The sequence below is a fragment of the Coregonus lavaretus genome (genome assembly GCF_964263955.1).
Source record: "Coregonus lavaretus genome assembly, contig: HAP1_SCAFFOLD_591, whole genome shotgun sequence".
Lineage (NCBI taxonomy): Eukaryota > Metazoa > Chordata > Actinopteri > Salmoniformes > Salmonidae > Coregonus > Coregonus lavaretus.
This window is the reverse complement of record NW_028166602.1, coordinates 120889-138796: the sequence shown is the minus strand read 5'-3', so window position 1 is coordinate 138796 and position 17908 is coordinate 120889. Positions and strand designations below refer to the sequence as shown.

Sequence of the window (17908 nt, the reverse complement as noted above, 5' to 3'; positions counted from 1 at the left end):
GTCATACTGTTAGTATGTTTCATGTAACTGTCATACTGTTAGTATGTTTCATGTAACTGTCATACTGTTAGTATGTTTCATGTAACTGTCATACTGTTAGTATGTTTCATGTAACTGTCATACTGTTAGTATGTTTCATGTAACTGTCATACTGTTAGTATGTTTCATGTAACTGTCATACTGTTAGTATGTTTCATGTAACTGTCATACTGTTAGTATGTTTCATGTAACTGTCATACTGTTAGTATGTTTCATGTAACTGTCATACTGTTAGTATGTTTCATGTAACTGTCATACTGTTAGTATGTTTCATGTAACTGTCATACTGTTAGTATGTTTCATGTAACTGTCATACTGTTAGTATGTTTCATGTAACTGTCATACTGTTAGTATGTTTCATGTAACTGTCATACTGTTAGTATGTTTCATGTAACTGTCATACTGTTAGTATGTTTCATGTAACTGTCATACTGTTAGTATGTTTCATGTAACTGTCATACTGTTAGTATGTTTCATGTAACTGTCATACTGTTAGTATGTTTCATGTAACTGTCATACTGTTAGTATGTTTCATGTAACTGTCATACTGTTAGTATGTTTCATGTAACTGTCATACTGTTTGTATGTTTAATGTAACTGTCATACTGTTAGTATGTTTAATGTAACTGTCATACTGTTAGTATGTTTAATGTAACTGTCATACTGTTAGTATGTTTAATGTAACTGTCATACTGTTAGTATGTTTAATGTAACTGTCATACTGTTAGTATGTTTAATGTAACTGTCATACTGTTAGTATGTTTAATGGAACTGTCATACTGTTAGTATGTTTAATGTAACTGTCATACGGTTAGTATGTTTAATGTAACTGTCATACTGTTAGTATGTGTAATGTAACTGTCATACTGTTAGTATGTTTAATGTAACTGTCATACTGTTAGTATGTTTAATGTAACTGTCATACTGTTAGTATGTTTAATTCAACTGTGATACTGTTAGTATGTTTAACTCAACTGTCATACAGTTAGTATGTTTAATGTAACTGTCATACTGTTAGTATGTTTCATGTAACTGTCATACTGTTAGTATGTTTAATTCAACTGTCATACTGTTAGTATGTTTAACTCAACTGTCATACAGTTAGTATGTTTAACTCAACTGTCATACTGTTAGTATGTTTAATGTAACTGTCATACTGTTAGTATGTTTAATGTAACTGTCATACTGTTAGTATGTTTCATGTAACTGTCATACTGTTAGTATGTTTAATGTAACTGTCATACTGTTAGTATGTTTAATGTAACTGTCATACTGTTAGTATGTTTAATGTAACTGTCATACTGTTAGTATGTTTCATGTAACTGTCATACTGTTAGTAGGTTTAATGTAACTGTCATACTGTTAGTATGTTTAATGTAACTGTCATACTGTTAGTATGTTTCATGTAACTGTCATACTGTTAGTATGTTTAATGTAACTGTCATACTGTTAGTATGTTTAATGTAACTGTCATACTGTTAGTATGTTTCATGTAACTGTCATACTGTTAGTATGTTTCATGTAACTGTCATACTGTTAGTATGTTTCATGTAACTGTCATACTGTTAGTATGTTTCATGTAACTGTCATACTGTTAGTATGTTTCATGTAACTGTCATACTGTTAGTATGTTTAATGTAACTGTCATACTGTTAGTATGTTTCATGTAACTGTCATACTGTTAGTATGTTTCATGTAACTGTCATACTGTTAGTATGTTTCATGTAACTGTCATACTGTTAGTATGTTTCATGTAACTGTCATACTGTTAGTATGTTTCATGTAACTGTCATACTGTTAGTATGTTTCATGTAACTGTCATACTGTTAGTATGTTTAATGTAACTGTCATACTGTTTGTATGTTTCATGTAACTGTCATACTGTTAGTATGTTTAATGTAACTGTCATACTGTTAGTATGTTTAATGTAACTGTCATACTGTTAGTATGTTTAATGTAACTGTCATACTGTTAGTATGTTTAATGTAACTGTCATACTGTTAGTATGTTTAATGTAACTGTCATACTGTTAGTATGTTTAATGGAACTGTCATACTGTTAGTATGTTTAATGTAACTGTCATACGGTTAGTATGTTTAATGTAACTGTCATACTGTTAGTATGTGTAATGTAACTGTCATACTGTTAGTATGTTTAATGTAACTGTCATACTGTTAGTATGTTTAATGTAACTGTCATACTGTTAGTATGTTTCATGTAACTGTCATACTGTTAGTATGTTTAATGTAACTGTCATACTGTTAGTATGTTTCATGTAACTGTCATACTGTTAGTAGGTTTAATGTAACTGTCATACTGTTAGTATGTTTAATGTAACTGTCATACTGTTAGTATGTTTCATGTAACTGTCATACTGTTAGTATGTTTCATGTAACTGTCATACTGTTAGTATGTTTCATGTAACTGTCATACTGTTAGTATGTTTCATGTAACTGTCATACTGTTAGTATGTTTCATTTAACTGTCATACTGTTAGTATGTTTCATGTAACTGTCATACTGTTAGTATGTTTCATTTAACTGTCATACTGTTAGTATGTTTCATGTAACTGTCATACTGTTAGTATGTTTCATGTAACTGTCATACTGTTAGTATGTTTCATGTAACTGTCATACTGTTAGTATGTGTAATGTAACTGTCATACTGTTAGTATGTTTAATGTAAATTTCATACTGTTAGTATGTTTCATGTAACTGTCATACTGTTAGTATGTTTCATGTAACTGTCATACTGTTAGTATGTTTCATGTAACTGTCATACTGTTAGTATGTTTCATGTAACTGTCATACTGTTAGTATGTTTCATGTAACTGTCATACTGTTAGTATGTTTCATGTAACTGTCATACTGTTAGTATGTTTCATGTAACTGTCATACTGTTAGTATGTTTCATGTAACTGTCATACTGTTTGTATGTTTCATGTAACTGTCATACTGTTAGTATGTTTCATGTAACTGTCATACTGTTTGTATGTTTAATGTAACTGTCATACTGTTAGTATGTTTCATGTAACTGTCATACTGTTAGTATGTTTCATGTAACTGTCATACTGTTAGTATGTTTAATGTAACTGTCATACTGTTAGTATGTTTAATGGAACTGTCATACTGTTAGTATGTTTAATGTAACTGTCATACGGTTAGTATGTTTAATGTAACTGTCATACTGTTAGTATGTGTAATGTAACTGTCATACTGTTAGTATGTTTAATGTAACTGTCATACTGTTAGTATGTTTAATGTTACTGTCATACTGTTAGTATGTTTAATGTAACTGTCATACTGTTAGTATGTTTCATGTAACTGTCATACTGTTAGTATGTTTAATGTAACTGTCATACTGTTAGTATGTTTCATGTAACTGTCATACTGTTAGTAGGTTTAATGTAACTGTCATACTGTTAGTAGGTTTAATGTAACTGTCATACTGTTTGTAGGTTTAATGTAACTGTCATACTGTTAGTGTGTTTAATGTAACTGTCATACTGTTAGTATGTTTAATGTAACTGTCATACTGTTTGTATGTTTAATGTAACTGTCATACTGTTTGTATGTGTAATGTAACTGTCATACTGTTAGTATGTTTAATGTAACTGTCATACTGTTAGTATGTGTAATGTAACTGTCATACTGTTAGTATGTTTAATGTAACTGTCATACTGTTAGTATGTTTAATGTAACTGTCATACTGTTAGTATGTTTAATGTAACTGTCATACTGTTAGTATGTTTAATGTAACTGTCATACTGTTAGTATGTTTAATGTAACTGTCATACTGTTAGTATGTTTAATGGAACTGTCATACTGTTAGTATGTTTAATGGAACTGTCATACTGTTAGTATGTTTAATGTAACTGTCATACTGTTAGTATGTTTAATGTAACTGTCATACTGTTAGTATGTTTCATGTAACTGTCATACTGTTAGTATGTTTAATGTAACTGTCATACTGTTAGTATGTGTAATGTAACTGTCTACGGCTCATTTATCTTTTAGTTTTTAATGCAACACGCTTTCTGTACGTAAAGTACATTTCTGTGAACAGACAATGAAAGTATATCTAATCTAATCTAACTAGGATTGGCCATCCTGGGCGGCCACACCCATCGCCAGGTGTCCCTCAACGACTACCTGGATGCCATCGAGGCTCCTAAGGGCCCGGGAGAGCGGCCCCTGGGCGCGACGTCACCCAAGCTGAGATCCAGTTTCCCCACGGACACGCGACTCAGCGCCATGTTGCATATAGATTCTGATGAAGACGAGGAGGCGGGGCCGCCCAGGGACCACCCACCACCTGACAGGAAGGCCTTGCTGCCACTGACCAATGGTGTTCAGGCTGGGGCTGGGGAGGGGGCTGCCTCATCTGAACAGGGCCTGGGGAAACAAGGGAAAGACGGGACAGAGGCAAAGAGGGGAGAGGCTGAGGGAGCGCAGGGGACAGAAGCTGGGACAGAGATTGGAGATGGGGCTGGGGATGGAGATGGAGATGGAGATGGGGCTGGGGATGGAGATGGAGATGGAGATGGGGCTGGGGATGGAGATGGGGCTGGGAATTGGGATGGGGCTGTATCCATGGCTGGGGCTGGAGTTGCAGTTGCAGTTGAGGCCAGGACTGGAGCTGGATCCATGGCTGTGGTTGGATCTCTAACTATAGCCAGACCTGGGGTTGGAGCTGAGGCCAGGCCTGGGTCTATCGTTGGGCCTGGGGCTGGAGCTGAGGCCAGGCCTGGGTCTATGGTTGGGCCTGGGGCTGGAGCTGAGGCCAGGCCTGGGTCTATCGTTGGGCCTGGGGCTGGAGCTGAGGCCAGGCCTGAGTCTGTGGTTGGGCCTGGGGTTGGAGCTGAGGCCAGGCCTGGGTCTATGGTTGGGCCTGGGGCTGGGGCTCCCCTATCTCCAATACCTGAGACGAATACTGCAGCGCAGGAGGTGTCAAAGGAGGCTGTGGCAGCCAGGACTGAGGCCAGCCAGCAGCCAATAATCTCAGGGGCCACAGCAGCTCAGGGGCCCCTCAGGAACTCACTGCCTGCTGTTCTGAAGACATCCACTACTCAGGTGAGTGGTGCTGTCAGACCAGGGCCTGGGCAGCTCCAGCTGGATATGGCCCATGCTCTGGGTCAAACAGCACTTCCATAACCCTTGACAAATGTCCTCTGAGATTTCATAGTTGGGTCCGATGAAGGCAGCCACTGTCCACATTGGGGAATCACAGGCTACGATAGACATGTTCCATCCTATGACTCATAAGGGGACGCCCACTATCTAACAGAAAGCTCTACCACGTATTTTACTGTACATTTCAACTTTAGGTTCATCTAAATATTTTCATGTCTTAGTGATGAACGCTAAATGCCAAAACAAAGTTTAACAATAAAGAATACTTTACTCTATTTTCAGAAGGGACAGAAGGAAGAGGAAGTGGCGCCCAAGGCTGAGGAGGAAGGGGCGGAGTCATCCAGTGAAGGAGCAAGTGCCATCGCAGCCACCCCGACGACCAGTAGCGTTCCCGACCAGGGGGGCGTGGCCTCTGGCTCTGATGTCACAGGAGCAAGGACCGCCGGCACAGCAGCAGCAGCCAATGAGGAAGAAGAGGGTGGGGAGATCTGGCAGAGGAGGCAGATCATGCAGGCGTCTGGAGGCGTGTCTCAGGAGGAGGGGGCGCGGTCTTCTGAAGCCAGCGGGCCAATCGACTCTTCTCAGAGTGTCTCTGAGGATGGCAGAGAACCAGGAGGTGAGAGACAGAACACAGCAACCCAGTATCACACATTTGTGTGAAATAGACACAAATTGCTTATTGGAAATTCGTGACAGGCACAGGAAAAAGTGAAAAGAATGTGTGTGCTCTACACGATTTTGTATACAGTGCATTTTAATCCCAGAAACGATAGGAGGGAGGTTGGGTGGGGGTATAACGTAATGGACACGAATACATTATGAAGAAGGACAATTGTGTAATACACACCAAAAAGTGTGTGACTGTCACGAATTTTGAATAAGTAATTTGTGTCTAGTTCACAGTAAACTGTGATAGTGAGCTGTCCCTACCCAGTTGGGCTGTCTTTGGCTCCCATGACCCAATCTCAAAAACATCTGTTTTAAAGTCAATGACAGCACTAGCTAACATAGTTGACCTGCCACCGGTTTGTGTTAAGTCTTCAGAGGCATATTTGGATGTTCAGGTGACACTCTTGTTCGTGGTCCTTCGATAGAGGTTGTGTGTGCATCTATAATATCCTCTTTGATATTTTGTCCAGAGTTGTAGTGATGTTTCTGCTCCTTAGACAAACAGTACAGTGCTACCACGAGGGATTGACCCATTTTAGGACTATGAAAGAAAGATGAAAAGATTGTTAAATCCTCTAAACGGATCTGAAGGAAATGAACAAAAGAACAAAAAAACAAAACAAAAAAACGTATTATTCACTTGACGTTTATTACATTTGATCATTGTCAGATTATGTGTCTATCTTTCCCTCTGGTTTGCGTGACACAGTGGGGTTTGAATGTGTGTGTTTGAATGTGTGTGCTCGCGTGTGTGTGTGTGTGTGTTTAATCTTTATTCTGTTCAGGGGCCCCAGTGTGTTTTAATGTCTTCCTCTCTCCTCATCTTGTTCAGGGGCCACAGCTCAAGTCAACGGTCACCAGTCAGTCCGCTCTCTGCCCTCTGTCCGTCACGATATTGGTCGCTACCAGAGAGTAGATGAGACACTTCCGCCCAGTGAGTAATGTGTTTCTGAGGGAGAAGGAGAAATATAGTGATCGAGATCATGTCAGTTGACCGACACATCATCTGACATCTGAATTTATACAATTAGTAATAGTATTAGATTTAGGGGTTGATTTTTTCAGTTTGTGTCATATACACAGGAACATCTTCCTAATATTGAGTTACACCCCCTTTTGCCCTCAGAACAGCCTCAATTCGATGGGGCATGGACTCTACAAGGTGTTGAAAGCGTTCCACAGGGATGCTGGCCCATGTTGACTCCAATGCTTCCCACAGTTGTATCAAGTTGGCTGGATGTCCTTTGGGTGCTGGACCATTCTTGATACACACGGGAAACTGTTGAGTGTGAAAAACCCACCAGCTTTGCAGTTCTTGACACACTCAAACCAGTGCGACTGGCACCTACTACCATACCCCGTTCAAAGGCACTTAAATCTTTTGTCTTGCCCATTCACCCTCTGAATGGCACACATACATAATCCATGTCTCAGTTGTCTCAATGCTTAAAAATCATTCTTTAACCTGTCTCCTCCCCTTCATCTACACTGATTGAAGTGAATTTAACAGGTGACATCAATAAGGGATCATAGCTTTCAGCTGGATTCACCTGGTCAGTCTATGTCATAGAAAGAGTTCCTAATGTTTTGTCCACTCAGTCCATATGATATATTTGCCTTGCAGACTGGGAGGCTCGTATAGACAGTCACGGTTGAATCTTCTATGAGTGTGTGTGTGTGTGTGTGTGTGTGTGTGTGTGTGTGTGTGTGTGTGTGTGTGTGTGTGTGTGTGTGTGTGTGTTAACACTGCTGTGTGTGTGTTTCAGACTGGGAGGCCCGTATAGACAGTCATGGTCGTGTCTTCTATGTGGACCATGTGAACCGCACCACCACCTGGCAGAGACCCACCGCTCCTCCAGCACCACAGGTCCTCCAGAGGTCCAACAGCATACAGCAGATGGAACAGCTCAACCGCAGGTTAGAACCAGCACACACACTTATGATTAATGTAGACACACACACACACACACACACACGCAGAACACACACACAGTCACACACCTCTGTCTTCATGTTTGTGCCATTGCTTTTGTCTTCAGGTATCAGAGTATACACAGGACGATGACCAATGAGCGAGCAGCAGAAGAGCTGACAGCTCCGCCCGAGGTGCCCACTGAGGACACTGACCTGATGCACCACACTATCCCAGGTACCCAGGCTTGCAATGCATTCTGGTCACTGTAGTCAACTAAACCTTGACAATAGGCCTCTAGACTTTCACTAGCCAAAATTCTGTTTGTTTAGGCTGGTTTCTAATAAAACTAAAGACCCTGCTCTCGTTAAAAGCTTTTGTTTGGTTATTAGCTTGTGTGTGTTGTCAGAGTATCGGTGTGATGGTGTGGTGGCTCCAGATAGCTCTCGGTCTCTAACACACGGTTTTCGTGTTGTGTTGTGTTGTGTGTGTGTGTGTTGTCAGAGTATCGTCGTGATGGTGTAGTGGCTCCGGATAGCTCTCGGTCTCGCCTCAGTCTGCTCCTCCAGTCTCCCAGCGCTAAGTTCCTGACCAGCCCAGACTTTTTCACTGTGCTGCATTCCAACCCTGTACGTCTAACCTATAGCAATACTATTAACTATTAGACTGTTCCCTACCTGTTATACTGTATCAGTCAGCTAAGTTCCTGACCAGCCCAGACTTCTTCATCGTGCTGCATTCCAACCCTGTATGTTACACACAGACACACACACACACACACACACACACACACACACACACACACATACACACACACACACACACACCTAGATCCCCTTACTGCTAGAACAGTTCATTTCTATGATCTATCATTCTACTATCACAGTACTGTAGTTACATTTACCTCACACTGTCACGTCAGTCATTCATCACTTTACAATACTCCTCTCTTCTCCTCCCTTCCCCTCCCCTATCTTCTCCACTCATCCCCTCTCCTCCGCCTCTCCTCCGCCTCTCCTCTCCTCTCCTCTCCTCTCCTCTCCTCTCCTCTCCTCTCCTCTCCTCTCCTCTCCTCTCCTCTCCTCTCCTCTCCTCTCCTCTCCTCTCCTCTCCTCTCCTCTCCTCTCCCCTCCCACCCTCCTCTCCTCTCCTCCCTCTCCTCTCCCTCTCCTCTTGTTCTCTCCCCAGAGTGCCTACCGCATGTTTACAGGTAACACCTGCCTGAAACACATGATCAGTAAGGTGCGTCGGGACACGCATCACTATGAGCGCTACCAGCACAACAGAGACCTGGTGGTTTTCCTCAACATGTTCTCCAACAAACAGCTGGAGCTGCCCCGTGGCTGGGAGCTGAAGCACGACCACACTGGCAAGGTACACACACACACACACACACACACACACACACACACACACACACACACACACACACACACACACACACACACACACACAGGTACAGGTAACTACTCTCCTTTTCCATCTCCATCTCTCTCTCTTTCTCTCTCTCTCTCTCTCTCTGTTTACCAATGACCCTAACCTCTCCAATTCTCATTCTGTCTCTCTCTACAGCCTTTCTTTGTGGACCACAACTGCCGGGCCACTACGTTCATCGACCCTCGGCTCCCTCTCCAGAGCAGCACACGTCCCAGCGGCCTCCTGGCCCACCGCCAGCACCTGACCAGACAACGCAGCCACAGCGCTGGCGAGGTCAGCCCACGACGCATGGTGAGACACACACACACACACATCATGGTGAGACACACACAGACACACACACTCCTCAGTCAACTCAACCCCCTCTCTGTGCTCCAGGTGGGGGAGGACCCTCGTCACTCTGGAGGGGGACCTCCCACAATGCCACGCCCCTCCAGCACCTTCAGCACGGTCAGCCGCACCCAGTACCAAGACGTAGTGCCAGTGGGTGAGTGGACACACACAAACACACACACACACACACACACACATTGCTCATTCTGTCCTCGACTCCTTCTCTTCAGCTTACAACGACAAGATAGTGGCGTTTCTACGACAACCCAATATCTTTGAGATCCTGCAGGAGAGACAGACAGAGTTTATCAGGAACCACTCGCTCAGGTCAGCAGCCCCTTCCTACCCCTCCCTCCTTCCTACCCCTCCCTCCTTCCTACCCTTCCCTTCTTCCTACCCCTCCCTCCTTCCTTCCCCTTCTTCCTACCCCTCCCTCCTTCCTTCCCCTTCTTCCTACCCCTCCCTCCTTCCTTTCCCTCCTTCCTACCCCTCCCTCCTTCCTACCCCCTCCCTCCTTCCTACCCCTCCCTCCTTCCTATCCCTTCCTTCTTCCTACCCCTCCCTCCTTCCTCTCCCTTCTTCCTACCCCTCCCTCCTTCCTACCCCTCCCTCCTTCCTCTCCCTTTTTCCTACCCCTCCCTCCTTCCTTCCCCTCCTTCCTTCCCGTCCTTCCTTCCCCTCCCTCCTTCCTACCCCTCCCTCCTTCCTACCCTCCTTCCTTCCTTCCCACCCCTCCTTCCTTCCTTCCTACCCCTCCCTCCTTCCTTCCTACCCCTCCCTCCTTCCTTCCTACCCCTCCCTCCTTCCTACCCCTCCCTCCTTCCTTCCCCTCCTTCCTACCCCTCCCTCCTTCCTTCCCCTCCCTCCTTCCTACCCCTCCCTCCTTCCTTCCCCTCCTTCCTACCCCTCCCTCCTTCCTACCCCTCCCTCCTTCCTACCCCTCCCTCCTTCCTACCCTCCTTCCTTCCTTCCCACCCCTCCTTCCTTCCTTCCTACCCCTCCCTCCTTCCTTCCTACCCCTCCCTCCTTCCTTCCTACCCCTCCCTCCTTCCTACCCCTCCCTCCTTCCTACCCCTCCCTCCTTCCTTCCCCTCCTTCCTACCCCTCCCTCCTTCCTACCCCTCCCTCCTTCCTACCCCTCCCTTCTTCCTACCCCTCCCTCCTTCCTACCCTCCCTCCTTTCTTCCTACCCCTCTCTCCTTCCTACCCCTCCCTCCTTCCTTTCTTTCTTTCCCTCCTTTCTACCCCTCCCTTCTTCCTACCCCTCCCTCCTTCCTACCCCTCCCTCCTTCCTACCCCTCCCTTCTTCCTACCCCTCCCTCCTTCCTACCCCTCCCTCCTTCCTACCCCTCCCTCCTTTCTACCCCTCCCTCCTTCCAACCCCTCTCTCCTTCCTTCCTTCCCCCCCCTCCTTCCTACCCTCCCTCCTTCCTACCCTCCCTCCTCCTTACCCTCCCTCCTACTCCTCCCTCCTCCTTACCCTCCCTCCTACTCCTCCCTCCCTCCTTCCAACCCCTCCCTCCCTCCTTCCAACCCCTCCCTCCTTCCTTCCTACCCATCCTTCCTTCCTACCCCTCCCTCGCTTCACTCAGAACAGTCCCTCAAACCCTCACCATTAAATTCACTACTGTTGTCAGCACACCCACTGTACCTCCCAAAGAGTCATTAAGGTTAATTCCCGTGTGTGTTTTCCACCACAGGGAGAAGGTTCAGTTGATCCGTAATGAAGGGGCCTCTGGTCTGGCCAGGCTGTCTGGTGATGCAGACCTAGTTATCCTCCTCAGGTGAGCTACTGCCATACCTGTACCTGCCTTATTCATGTGTAGGATCTTCATTTGAGCCAGTTTGCTACAGCAGGAAAATAATCCTGCAGCAACAGGAGATGTGGATTGTAATTAATGGAAGACTTGTGTTAGCTCCCTGAGCCAATACCTAGGCTTTAGATCAAACCCAGTTTTGTTACTTTGGGTCTCTGTAGCTCTCAGTGACATCATCTCCTCTCTGTTCTTTGTTCTCTCTGGCAGCCTGTTTGAAGAGGAAGTGATGTCATATGTTCCGCCTCACGCCTTACTGCACCCCAGCTACTGCCAGTCCCCACGAAGCTCTCCCGTGACCTCCCCACAGAACTCACCTGGTGAGAAGGCTTCTCTATACCTCACTTCTGTCTTTCTCTCCCATTCTCCCTTTCTCTCTCTCTCTCTCTTGTTTTTTCTCTTTCCTCTCTCTCCTCTCCCCCTCTCTCTCCTCTCCTCTCCTTTCTCTCTTTCCCTCTCCTCTCCTCTGCTCTCCTCTCTCCCCTCTCTCTCCTCCCCTCTCCTCTCTCTCTCCCTCTCCTCTCTCTCTGTCTCAATATTACTCTTGATCTCTTTCTCTCTCTGTCTCTCTGTCTCTCTGTCTCTCTCTCTCTCCTCTCTCTCCTCCCTCTCTCTGTCTCTCTCTCTTCCCTCTCTCTGTCTCTCTGTCTCTCTCTCTCTCTCTCTTGCTCTCTGTCTCTCTCTCTCTCTCTCTGTCTCGCTCTCTGTCTCTCTCTCTGTCTCCTCTCTCTCCTCCCTCTCTCTCTCTCTCTCGCTCTGTCTCTCTCTCTCTCCTCTCTCTCCTCCCTCTCTCTGTCTCTCTCTCCTCTGTCTCTCTCTCTCTGTCTCGCTCTCTGTCTCTCTCTCTGTCTCCTCTCTCTCCTCCCTCTCTCTCTCTCTCTCTCTCTCGCTCTGTCTCCTCTCTCCTCCCTCTCTCTCTCTCTCTCTCTGTCTCTCTCTCTGTCTCTCTCTCTGTCTCCTCTCTCTCCTCCCTCTCTCTCTCTCGCTCTGTCTCGCTCTCTGTCTCTCTCTCTGTCTCCTCCCTCTCTCTCTCTCTCTCGCTCTCTCTCTCGCTCTCTGTCTCTCGCTCTCTCTCTCGCTCTCTGTCTCTCTCTCTGTCTCCTCTCTCTCCTCCCTCTCTCTCTCTCTCCTCTCTCTCCTCCCTCTCTCTCTCTCGCTCTCTGTCTCTCTCTCTGTCTCTCTCTCTCCTCTCTCGTCTCGATCTCTCTCTTGCTTTCTTACTACCTCTCACTCTCTCTGTCGATCTCCATCTCGATGTTACTCTCAACCACTTGCTCTCTCTCGCTCTGTGTTTGTAAGGAGCACACACGCATCTCTCGTTCTCTGTCAAATTTTATTTCCACAGGAACACAGCGAGCTAATGCCCGTGCACCTGCCCCCTACAAGCGAGACTTCGAAGCCAAGCTGCGAAACTTCTACCGCAAACTGGAGACCAAGGGCTATGGCCAGGGCCCAGGGAAGTTAAAGTATGTAGTGTGGAGGATTCTTCTCGTCAACATAATACTGGAATATAGATGAATATTCATGAGTGAATACTGTACTGTAGATTAATATTAATGGGTGAATACTGTAATGTGGAATAATTAATAGGTTATTGATCTAGCTATATGCTTTGGTGTTCCAGCCATAGAAATAGAATCTCATTCTAGTTCTGTGGTCCACCCTCATAACCTCCATCCACGCCCTCCTGCCCTTACCAGTTCCCCCCTGTGTGTGTCTCTCCCTCCCCCAACCCCCAGGTTGATCATCCGTAGGGACCATCTCCTGGAGGATGCCTTCAACCAGGTCATGTGTTACTCCCGTAAAGACCTGCAGAGGAGCAAGCTCTACGTCAGCTTCGTGGGAGAGGAGGGGTGAGTCAGACAGACTGCCTGTCCTCTACTCTTCCAGAAGCTGGGGAGAATGATACTGGGTTCAATAGAATGAAACATGGAACATTTGAGGAATATTTAAGTTAGAAATGCACTTTGTCTGCTCTATAACATTAGACATTAGATTTCTATCTACAACGTTCCTTTTCATTTATGTGTACATCTTTGTTTGTGTATCTGTGTGTTAATGTATCTTCATTCATGTGTTCCAGGTTGGACTACAGCGGCCCGTCCAGAGAGTTTTTCTTCCTGGTGTCTAGAGAGCTGTTCAACCCATACTACGGCCTGTTTGAGTACTCAGCCAACGACACCTACACCGTTCAGATCAGCCCCATGTCTGCCTTTGTAGACAACCATCACGAGTGGTGAGTGACCTGAAGGCTGAGGGGGTTTGGGGTTGGAGTGGTCTGTTGGCTGATAAGCAGGATTGGGGCAATTTTGAATTGAAGTCAGTAAATTCTGGAAGCAAACTTAAAATCTTATTCAATAATAGAAAAATGGCATCTATTTTCAATTACTTTTCAATAAACTGAAAAGGATAAGCTTTTTATTTCAAACGTTTTTTCCATTTTAGAATTGTAACTAATTAATTTCCTGAATTGAGTGACTTCAATTTGAATGGACCCCAACCCTGGTGATAAGGTGAATGGAAATGCACTGAGTAAACCACGAGCCAAAACATCTGTTGTGTACATGAAGACCTGTGAAATAATATTTCTAAAAAATCTAAGTATCTTCTCTCTCTTCTTCCCTGTATAGGTTCCGTTTCAGCGGGCGTATCCTGGGCCTGGCTCTGATCCACCAATACCTACTGGATGCCTTCTTCACTAGACCCTTCTACAAAGGCCTGCTGCGCATGTACGTATCCACCACCTGGACTGTCTAATTATAGGTATACACTAGGGGTATTCAACTCTTACCCTACAAGGTCCAGCGCCTGCTAGTTTTCTGTTCTACATGATAATTCATTGCACACACCTGGTGTCCCAGGTCTAAATCAGTCCCTGATTAGAGGGGAACAATGAAAACATGCAGTGGAAACAGGCTTGGAGGTCCAGTGTTGAATTTAGGGCTATACAATATGTAACTAGAGAGTATTTTTCTGACATTTTAAGCCTAAATCCATTTTACTCTACTATATTCTACTCTACTCAATTTACTCTATTATATTCTACTCTATTCTACTCTACTCTATTATATTCTACTCTACTCTATTATATTCTACTCTACTCTATTATATTCTACTCTACTCTATTATATTATATTCTACTCTACTCTATTATATTCTACTCTACTCTATTATATTCTACTCTACTCTATTATATTCTACTCTACTCTATTATATTATATTCTACTCTACTCTATTATATTCTACTCTACTCTATTATATTCTACTCTACTCTATTATATTCTACTCTACTCTACTCTATTCTACTCTACTCTATTATATTCTACTCTACTCTATTATATTCTACTCTACTCTATTATATTCTACTCTACTCTATTATATTCTACTCTACTCTATTATATTCTACTCTACTCTATTATATTCTACTCTACTCTATTATATTCTACTCTATTCTACTCTACTCTATTATATTCTACTCTACTCTATTATATTCTACTCTATTCTATAGCATATGTGAGCTGAGTGATCTGGAGTATCTGGATGAGGAATTCCACCAGAGTCTCCAGTGGATGAAGGACAACGACATCGAGGACATGTTGGACCTCACCTTCACTGTCAATGAGGAGGTGTTCGGACAGGTGTGTGTGTGTGCGTGTGCGTGTGTGCGTGTGCGTGCGTGTGCGTGCGTGTGCGTGTGTGTGTGTGTGTGTGTGTGTGCGTGTGTGTGTGAGTTATAAAGCTTATGTGTATGTACTGCGTGTGTAGATCACAGAGAGAGAGCTGAAGCCGGGCGGGGCCAACATCCCAGTGTCAGAGAGGAATAAGAAGGAGTACATTGAGCGCATGGTGAAGTGGCGTATTGAGAGAGGAGTGGTTCAACAGACAGAGAGCCTGGTCCGGGGCTTCTATGAGGTACGATCTACAACAAGGACTTTCTCAATAAAATATCCCATCAAATATCTCCTGATGCATATTCTGATAAAGGTAGACTCAGCAATATCATCATACACAGTGGGGCAACTTCCTGCTCACAGACATCAACAACAACTGAATTCAAATTAGGCAAGACTAATGTAGCTAAAGGCTGTAGTGTGGTTGAATGTATTATGAAGACTGTGTAATGGGATTGAGTTTGTTGTTGTTGTGTTTGTAATAATAATAATATATGCCATTTAGCTTTTATCCAAAGAGACTCACAGTCATGCATGCATACATTTGACATATGGGTGGTGCCGGGAATCAAACCCAGCGCCGTTACAAGCGCCAGGCTCTACCAACCGAGCTACAAAGGACCACAAAGGTTGTGGTCATCGTTTGTAACCTGGATGCCCTGTAACCTGGATGCCCTGTGCTGTGCCATGCAGGTGGTGGATGCCAGGCTGGTGTCAGTGTTTGATGCCAGGGAGCTGGAGCTGGTGATAGCTGGCACCGCTGAGATAGACCTGGTAGACTGGAGGAGCAACACAGATTACAGAGGAGGTATGAACTGGGGGGAGAGGGTGGGAGGGGGGAGCGGGGGAGACGGGGGGGGGGGGGGGGGGGGGAGATACAGGGGGAGGGAGATAGAGGGGAGACGGGGGGAGAGAGGGGAGACGGGGGGAGAGGGGGGAGAGGGAGATACGGGGGGAGAGAGGGGAGATGGGGGAGAGGGAGAGACGGGGGTGACGGGGAGAGGGAGATACATGGGGAGGGGGGAGAGAGGGGAGATGGGGGGAGGGGGGGAGAGAGGGGAGATGGGGGGAGAGGGAGAGACGGGGAGAGGGAGATACAGGGGGAGGGGAAGAGAGGGGAGACATGTGTAGAGGGAGAGACAGGGGGGAGAGGGGTGAGACGGGGAGAGGGAGATACTGGGGGTGGGGGGAGACGAGGGGAGGGGGTAGACTGGATTAGCAACACCTATTACAGAGGATGTACAGTGGGGAGAACAAGTATTTGATACACTGTCGATTTTGCAGGTTTTCCTACTTACAAAGCATGTAGAGGTCTGTAATTTTTATGATAGGTACACTTCAACTGTGAGAGACGGAATCTAAAACAAAAATCCAGAAAATCACATTGTATGATTTTTAAGTAATTAATTTGCATTTTATTGCATGACATAAGTATTTGATACATCAGAAAAGCAGAACTTAATATTTGGTACAGAAACCTTTGTTTGCAATTACAGAGATCATACGTTTCCTGTAGGTCTTGACCAGGTTTGCACACACTGCAGCAGGGATTTTGGCCCACTCCTCCATACAGACCTTCTCCAGATCCTTCAGGTTTCGAGGCTGTCGCTGGGCAATACGGACTTTCAGCTCCCTCCAAAGATTTTCTATTGGGTTCAGGTCTGTAGACTGCCTAGGCACTCCAGGACCTTGAGATGCTTCTTACGGAGCCACTCCTTAAGCTCTATTTTTGTCTCATCAGACCACATGACCTTCTCCCATTTCTCCTCTGGATCATCCAGATGGTCATTGGCAAACTTCAGACGGGCCTGGACATGCGCTGGCTTGAGCAGGGGGACCTTGCGTGCGCTGCAGGATTTTAATCCATGACGGCGTAGTGTGTTACTAATGGTTTTCTTTGAGACTGTGGTCCCAGCTCTCTTCAGGTCATTGACCAGGTCCTGCCGTGTAGTTATGGGCTGATCCCTCACCTTGCTCATGATCATTGATGCCCCACGAGGTGAGATCTTGCATGGAGCCCCAGACCGAGGGTGATTGACCATCATCTTGAACTTCTTCCATTTTCTAATAATTGCGCCAACAGTTGTTGCCTTCTCACCAAGCTGCTTGCCTATTGTCCTGTAGCCCATCCCAGCCTTGTGCAGGTCTACAATTTTATCCCTGATGTCCTTACACAGATCTCTGGACTTGGCCATTGTGGAGAGGTTGGAGTCTGTTTGATTGAGTGTGTGGACAGGTGTCTTTTATACATGTAACGAGTTCAAACAGGTGCAGTTAATACAGGTAATGAGTGGAGAACAGGAGGGCTTCTTAAAGAAAAACTAACAGGTCTGTGAGAGCCGGAATTCTTACTGGTTGGTAGGTGATCAAATACTTATGTCATGCAATAAAATGCAAATTAATTACTTAAAAATCATACAATGTGATTTCCTGGATTTTTTTTCTGAAATTACAGACCTCTACATGCTTTGTAAGTAGGAAAACCTGCAAAATCAACAGTGTATCAAATACTTGTTCTCCCCACTGTATACCAATGGCTGAATCCCAAATGACACCCTATTCCCTATATAGTGCACTACTTGTCCAAGGTAGTGCACTATGTAGGGCAGGGTTCTTCAATTCCGGTCCTGGAGGGCCGAAACACTTCTGTTTTTTATTTCTACCTGGTAGTTAATTGCACTCACCTGGTGTCCCAGGTCTGAATTAGCCCCTGATTAGAAGGAGAGGATGAAAAACAGAGGTGTTTCGGCCCTCCAGGACCGGAATTGAAGAACCCTGATGTAGGGAATAGGGTGTAATTTAAGACACAGACAATAACTTGATGTATATAGCCCTTTTCATAATGTCCTTTAGAGCTGCTGTCTGGGTCTTAGGCAGCAGTAAAGATAGTGCATTGTTCCA

The 17908-nt window shown here is 44.9% G+C and overlaps 1 pseudogene across 1 annotated transcript in view; it reads left to right on the top strand.

Moving 5' to 3' along the window:
• Nucleotides 1–17908, top strand: part of LOC311114531 (E3 ubiquitin-protein ligase HECW2-like) — a 32603-nt pseudogene that overhangs the window by 11850 nt on the left and 2845 nt on the right. Inside the window, exons 9-27 of the transcript in view lie at nucleotides 4138–5111; nucleotides 5454–5787; nucleotides 6673–6774; nucleotides 7607–7757; nucleotides 7880–7989; nucleotides 8257–8381; nucleotides 8941–9126; nucleotides 9325–9480; nucleotides 9568–9676; nucleotides 9753–9849; nucleotides 11223–11306; nucleotides 11547–11656; nucleotides 12682–12802; nucleotides 13076–13189; nucleotides 13420–13572; nucleotides 13967–14065; nucleotides 14845–14974; nucleotides 15102–15248; nucleotides 15701–15815. The product of the transcript in view is annotated as an E3 ubiquitin-protein ligase HECW2-like (transcript). The remainder of the gene's footprint in view (nucleotides 1–4137; nucleotides 5112–5453; nucleotides 5788–6672; nucleotides 6775–7606; nucleotides 7758–7879; nucleotides 7990–8256; nucleotides 8382–8940; nucleotides 9127–9324; nucleotides 9481–9567; nucleotides 9677–9752; nucleotides 9850–11222; nucleotides 11307–11546; nucleotides 11657–12681; nucleotides 12803–13075; nucleotides 13190–13419; nucleotides 13573–13966; nucleotides 14066–14844; nucleotides 14975–15101; nucleotides 15249–15700; nucleotides 15816–17908) is intronic.